Below are 6,493 nucleotides of genomic sequence, written 5' to 3'. Positions count from 1 at the left end.
GACTGATTTTCATGCCTTGTAACACTTTAGGCTCCTTGCCTATGTCTTGCATGAGATGAAGAAAATCAGACGCGACCGAAAGGGGAACATTATGTTCAGCGAAAAAAGCAGCATATTTTATCTCCGCTATTTTTATTTTTTCATCGAGTATCGATGAAGAAGAGGACGCGACGAACTCCTCGGTTTGGTTTTCTGTTGGTAACGGTTCTTCTCCGGTTGTGGTAGAACCGATACCTCCAGTATTATTACTACACATTTGCTGCATATTTTTAATATGCAGCTGTGTAAACGAGTGCCTGCGTATTTCTGAAAGCCCGCAATCGAAGACTTTGTTGCAGGCTTTGCAGAAGCATTTTGACACGTCCGTGGAAATAGTTTACAACCAAACCTTTAACGAGTCGTCAGTATCAAACCAATGTTGCTGGAATCTTTTTTTGTATCTTTTAGCTGGTCCAGAATCCATCGTTGAAGCAGTTGCAATTCCTCTTTAGTTGAATGTTTAGTCCTCCGGAACCACTTACGCGCACTCGCACTATTCTAATATACAGGGTGTCCCACATAAGGTGGCGGAGCCGAAAAGGGGAGATTCCTGGGGTGATTCTAAACACCCTTTTCCTTTGCAAAAATGTTCTCTGAAGCTTTGTTAACGAGTTATTAACGAAAAACATCGACCAATCAGAGAGCACGAATAGCGAGCGCTCGGCCGACCAGCGACAGGTCACAAGCTACGCGGAGCGTCTGCTACTCACCGTGCTCGAGGCTTGTACAAGAAACTGAAGACTTTTACACGTTATTGCCAAATTCCTCCTAAAGTATTGGATGGAAAATTATGAAAAAAATTAGGGACACGCTAACTATCGCGACACATATTGTGGAATTTTTTCAGATTTTTAAATTATTAGCCAAGTTGTAGAAAAATAAAAGACAATGTTAGTGTAGATTTCTCATAAACTATTGGACAAAAAATTATGAAAAAAATTAGGAACACCTTAGCTATCGCAACAAATGTTGTGGAATTTTCTCAGATTTTTAAATTAATTAACAAAATTGTAAAACATAAAAAACGAGAGACAAGAAGGATACTGACCAATTTTGTTAAAACTATTTGTGGAAAAATTATAAAAAAAAATGCTGCAACATGTTAGCTATCGCGACAAATATTTTAGAATTTTTCCAGATTTTTAAAATAATTAACAAAGTTGTAAAACATAAAAAACGAGGAAAAAGAGTTTCAAAATGCCGATTTAATAAAGTAATGCTATAGTAAAAAAATAAAAAGCAATGTTTTTGTAGTTCCTACGGATTGTACGTTATTTTACTGTGTATTAAAACATTGAAAACTGTACAATAATACTTATTTCATAATGAATGAACGAAAATTGGAAGTATTAGTTGCTGTAATCGGTAAAAAGTACGGAAACATTGATTTTTATTTTTTAGTTATGACGGACCAAGGAAAAACATGTTTAAATAAATTGAGATTAATAATGTGACTCTAGTAATACGAGTAATTACTATCGGTAAAACTCACCCATTCGGAGAGGAATTCACCTGCTGCTTGAACACTTGCTCCATTAGGTCGTTGTGCCGATCCCGATCATTGGTGGATGATGGCCAGGTAGCGCTGATCGCAGGTATCCAAGACCACAAAAAGACACCTTGCATTTACAACACTATGCGGTCACTAACAATAATCACTTCACTAAACGAGCACTTGACCTTTTAATGACCTTTCAAACGACAATCGACTATTTTGAAACGTTCTGCGGGATTCCATAAATAAAAACAAGATGTTACACACTTCAGCGGCGAAATTACGATCGATACTAACGATTTTTTCCGAAGTCTCTTTCCTCGTGCCCTCGTATCCCTCCAGCGCGACTTCTCGGGGTGTAGCTTCGTCGAAATAGTCGAATTTGATTTGTTAGTTGACACCAACGAGGTTGGATCTTCTTCGGTTACTTTTTTTAGTGGAGGTGGTAGTCTCTTCTTCGGGTCGAAAAAGTCACAAGGAAATTCATGGGGAAAAACGAAGGCCGTAACGAGTGTCTCGCAGATGTGGCCGTTTATGATCACAGGTATTGCCCAGCAAGTTCGTAGGAGCCATCGATACCCGAGACTGGAGACTGCAAGGGTCGCGTCGCGTTTACCATGGAAGTCCTTTTAATGCATTCGGACGGATGAAATATGGAATTGCCCGTTGTTAAAACGCCAGTTGGGGAAAGCTTCTGAACGTTAAACATTTGGTCAACGGATGTCTCGGATAGACAGACAAACTCGTCGATGAGGAGAAAATACGGCAATTGTATTCTCATTCTTGCATGCATTTTATTACGGCACACACACAGTGATCATCCGATGTTTGTTTCTCTCTTCCCCAATTTTCGTAAACCTTTTCGACCTATAGGGGAGGCTTACCCATGTATTAAAGATTTGACGGATCTTTTACATACACGTAAATGCATTTAGGTACATGTAAAATCAGGACCTCCTTTATAAACCACTTGGAAATTAAATTCAATACAATGGCAATACTTTTTTTCCTTCGGAATATTTCAACGAGTATCTGTTTATTTTTTCGATTTTGTTTCATAAAAATATTTTGAAAGATAGCAGGGCAAACAATAAGAATAAATGTACGGTCACTACATGTGCAGCGTAATAAAAAGCAAGGCTCGGTCGCAAGACGCAGACATCGAAATAGTTAAAGGGATTCGAATACAATTGATGTATTTAACTCCCGATGTAGTGACGAATTAGTCTCTGCCAGACATTCGTTGACCAAATGTTTAAGGGCAAAAGAGTTTCCCCAACTCGCTTTTTAACAACGGGCAATTCCATATTTCATCCGTCCGAATGCATCGGAAGGTCTTCCATCGTAAGCGCGACGCAACCCTCGCGGCCTTCGGTCTCGGGTAGGGATGGCTCCTTCGAACTAGGCAAGGCAATACCTGTGATCATAAACGGCCACATCTGCGAGACACTCGTTACGGTCTCCTATGCTAATCCGATATGCCTTTGCTTTTCCCCATGAATTTGCTTGTGACTTTTTCGACTCGAAGGAGAGACTACCACCTCCACTAAAAAAAGTAACCGAGGAAGATCCAACCTTGTTGGTGTCAGCTAGCAAATCAAATTCGAGTATTTTGACGAATCTACACCCTGAGAAGTCGTGCTGGAGGGATGCGAGGGCACAAGGAAAGAAACTTCGGAAAAAATCGTTAGTATCGATCGTAATTTCGCCGCTGAAGTGTGTAACATCTTGTTTTTATTTACGGAATGCCGCAGAATGTTTCAAAGTAATCGGTTGTCGGTCATTAAAAGGTTAAGTGCTCGTTTAGTGAAGTGATCAGTGTTAGTGACCGCGAAGTATTGTAAATGCAAAGTGGTTTCTCGTGCTGTTGTACCTGCGATCAACGCTACGTGGGCATCATCCCTCAGTGATCGGGATTGGCACAGTGACCCAATGGAGCAAGTGTTCAGGCAGAAGGTGAATTCTTCTCCAAATGGGTGAGTTTTACCGATAGTAATTACTCATATTACTATAGTCATATTATTAATCTCAATTCATTTAAACATTTTTTGCTTTGGTTCGTCGTAATTAAAAAAATAAAAATCAATGTTTCCATAGTTTTTACCGATTACAGCAACTAATACGTCCAATTTTTGTTCATTCATTGTGAAATAAGTATTCTTGTAGAGTTTTCAATGTTTTAATACACAGTAAAATAACGTACAATCCGTAGGATCTACGAAAACATTGCTTTTTATTTTTTTTACTATGGTATTACTTTACTAAATCAGCATTTTAAAATTCTTTCTTCTCGTTTTTTATTTTTTACAACTTAGATAATTAATTTAAAAATTTGAAAAAATTCTATAATATATGTCTCAATAGTTAACGTGGTCTTAATTTTTTTCATAATTTTTCATCCAATACTTTAGGAGAAATTGAGCATTGACGTAAACATTTTGAGTTTCTTGTACAAGCCTCGAGCACGGTGAATAGCAGACGCTCCGCGTAGCTTGTGCCCTGTCGCTGGTCGGCCGAGCGCTCGCTATCCGCGCTTTCTGATTGGTCGATGTTTTTCGTTAATAACTCGTTAACAAAACTTCAGAGAACATTTTTGTAAAGGAAAAGGTTGTTTAGAATCACCTCAGGAATCTCCCCTTTTCGGCTCCGCCACCTTATGTGGGACACCCTGTATATAAAAACTACACACGCTGTTTACGTCGGGATGCACGTGTTGCGGACGCGGGCTTTAAATGACCAATGTCAATACTGACGCGCGTAGCATCTATTCCCGCTCAAATCAACGTTCTTTTGTTTTAGGCGGTTGCGTGGAAACGTAACGCTGTTCACACCGCGCGCTTTAAATGCGTTTTTACAATTTATCATTATCGATATTTTTCTTCCTATTTCAAAGTTGAAATTTCAATGAAAAAATTGATTCTTTCCTACAAAATAGCATAATTTTCATAATTTCTGCAAGATTCCAAATCTTGGCTCAATGGACTATTGTTAAAATACCATTTTATAACATCGTCGTCCATATTTTATTACTGTGTGCCTTTTTAGTAGGCAAATATTGTATTGATTAGGAGTCGTCGTTTTTGGTACAGAGATTACTGCAGCCACAGAAAATAGAGGTAAAATAGGGAAAATGTCTGCGAAAAAACTTTTTTTATTTAAATAAAGGTTCCTAAAATAAGACACAATAATAACATTTTCGATTTATTTCACTCCCTCCTTAAAAAATTCCCAAAAATCATCAATTTTTTGACGCCAAGAACGTAGTAACCCCTTAGCAATGAAAGTGTCAGACTATGTATAATGTGTAGTACTTTACTTTATCGTGAAGTCATAACGTAAAATTATGGGTTAATTAAAATCTTCAGTATTGGGATTTGAAGAGTGTCGCCTAGTCGCGAGTCGCCGTTCACGTTAGCGACCGACGACGGCGACGGCGATCGGCGATTCATTTTGCCTTCCTCTGTGCCTCAGCTCGAGCTTTCGCCTCTGGCAACGTGAAACATGGAACATTGCCTGAAAGCAACGAGTAACGCGGACCGCACACGTACAGGGGACGCGTAGCTTGTGTGCGCGTCGATGGAAGCATAGTGGGGGACGCCGGTAGGTCATAGTGAGGGAACCGTCGCGCGCCCAGCGCCCACGATTCTGGCATCACTGCCTACACGCCTTTTAGTTGACACACTAAAGATGCTTTCAACGTGCAATGACAACGTTCTAGAATACCATCTGACTGAGGGTGATAAGGCGACGATCTCGTGCGTGTACACCCAAACATTTCTGTAAGTTTCTCAAATAAATTTGCCTGCAACTGAGTTCCTTGATCTGTAGTAATGATAGTAATCTCAAATCTCAAAATTTTCCACAACGTGAAATATGCTGTAGCTACAGTCTTTGCAGAAATATCTACTATCGAAACAGCTTCTGGCCACCTTGAAAAATGATCCACCATTGTCAGATAATATTTATATCCTAGACACAGCGGCAGAGGACCAATACGGTCAAGATGCACCTGTTGAAAACGTTCATCTGGAATGGCGATTTTATCAGGTAAAGTCCTGACGTGACGTTGAATCTTTGCTTTTTGACCTCACAAACATGATCAAGTCCAAATAGTAATCTGTTTATTCATTTCGGGCCAAATGAATTTTTGTCTAATTTGTCGTCGAGTGACCCTAGCACTAGGATGTGCTAAGCCATGAACTGCGTTGAAAACTCTCCTACGTAAAGTTTTTGGTATATATAGCACAATACTTTCATTCGTAACTTCACAATATAAAGGATATTTAGAATCCTCTAATGTAAATGGTTTAAATTTTAGGCTTGGCGCATTCTTTAAGATATGTTTTAACTCTTCGTTACTGTTCTGTTCAAAAGCTAATTCACTAGTACTTATAATTACTGGTGTCTCCACTGTAGCGATACGGGATAATGCATCTGCTGCTACATCCGCATGATCTTCAATCTGAGTAACATCCGTCGAAAATTGGCCTGTCTAGGAGATGCCTTATCAAGCCTCTGCTGAAATGCAAAAATCAAGGGTTTATAATCAGTCCGAATAGTTAACTGTCGGCCTTCTACTAGTCCTCTTCAATGTTTGACGGCTTCATAGACGGCTAATAATTCTCGATCGTAAGTACTGTAATTCTTTTGGGCTCCTGAAAGTTTTTTGGACAAAAAGTCAAAGGTTGAACTTCTCTTTCTACTGTTTGTTCCAGAACTGCCCCGAAAGCTACATCTGAAGCATCGGTGGTCAAAATGAGTGGTGTTGATGCTTGTGGGTAAGCCAATCTAACTGTATCAGCCAACGCGCTCTTACATCGCTCAAAAGCTTCTCTTGTTTCAGCTGACCACGGTACTGGTCTCCGGTCGTTTTTACAACTATCGTGTAATAATTTATTGAGGCACGCTTGGTCCTGTGCTGCACCCTTAATACATCTCCTGTAGTAATTTATCAACCCC

The sequence above is a fragment of the Calliopsis andreniformis genome, chromosome 2 (genome assembly GCF_051401765.1).
Source record: "Calliopsis andreniformis isolate RMS-2024a chromosome 2, iyCalAndr_principal, whole genome shotgun sequence".
In the NCBI taxonomy this organism is placed as follows: Eukaryota; Metazoa; Arthropoda; class Insecta; order Hymenoptera; family Andrenidae; genus Calliopsis; species Calliopsis andreniformis.
Note: the sequence above shows the minus strand (reverse complement) of the source record.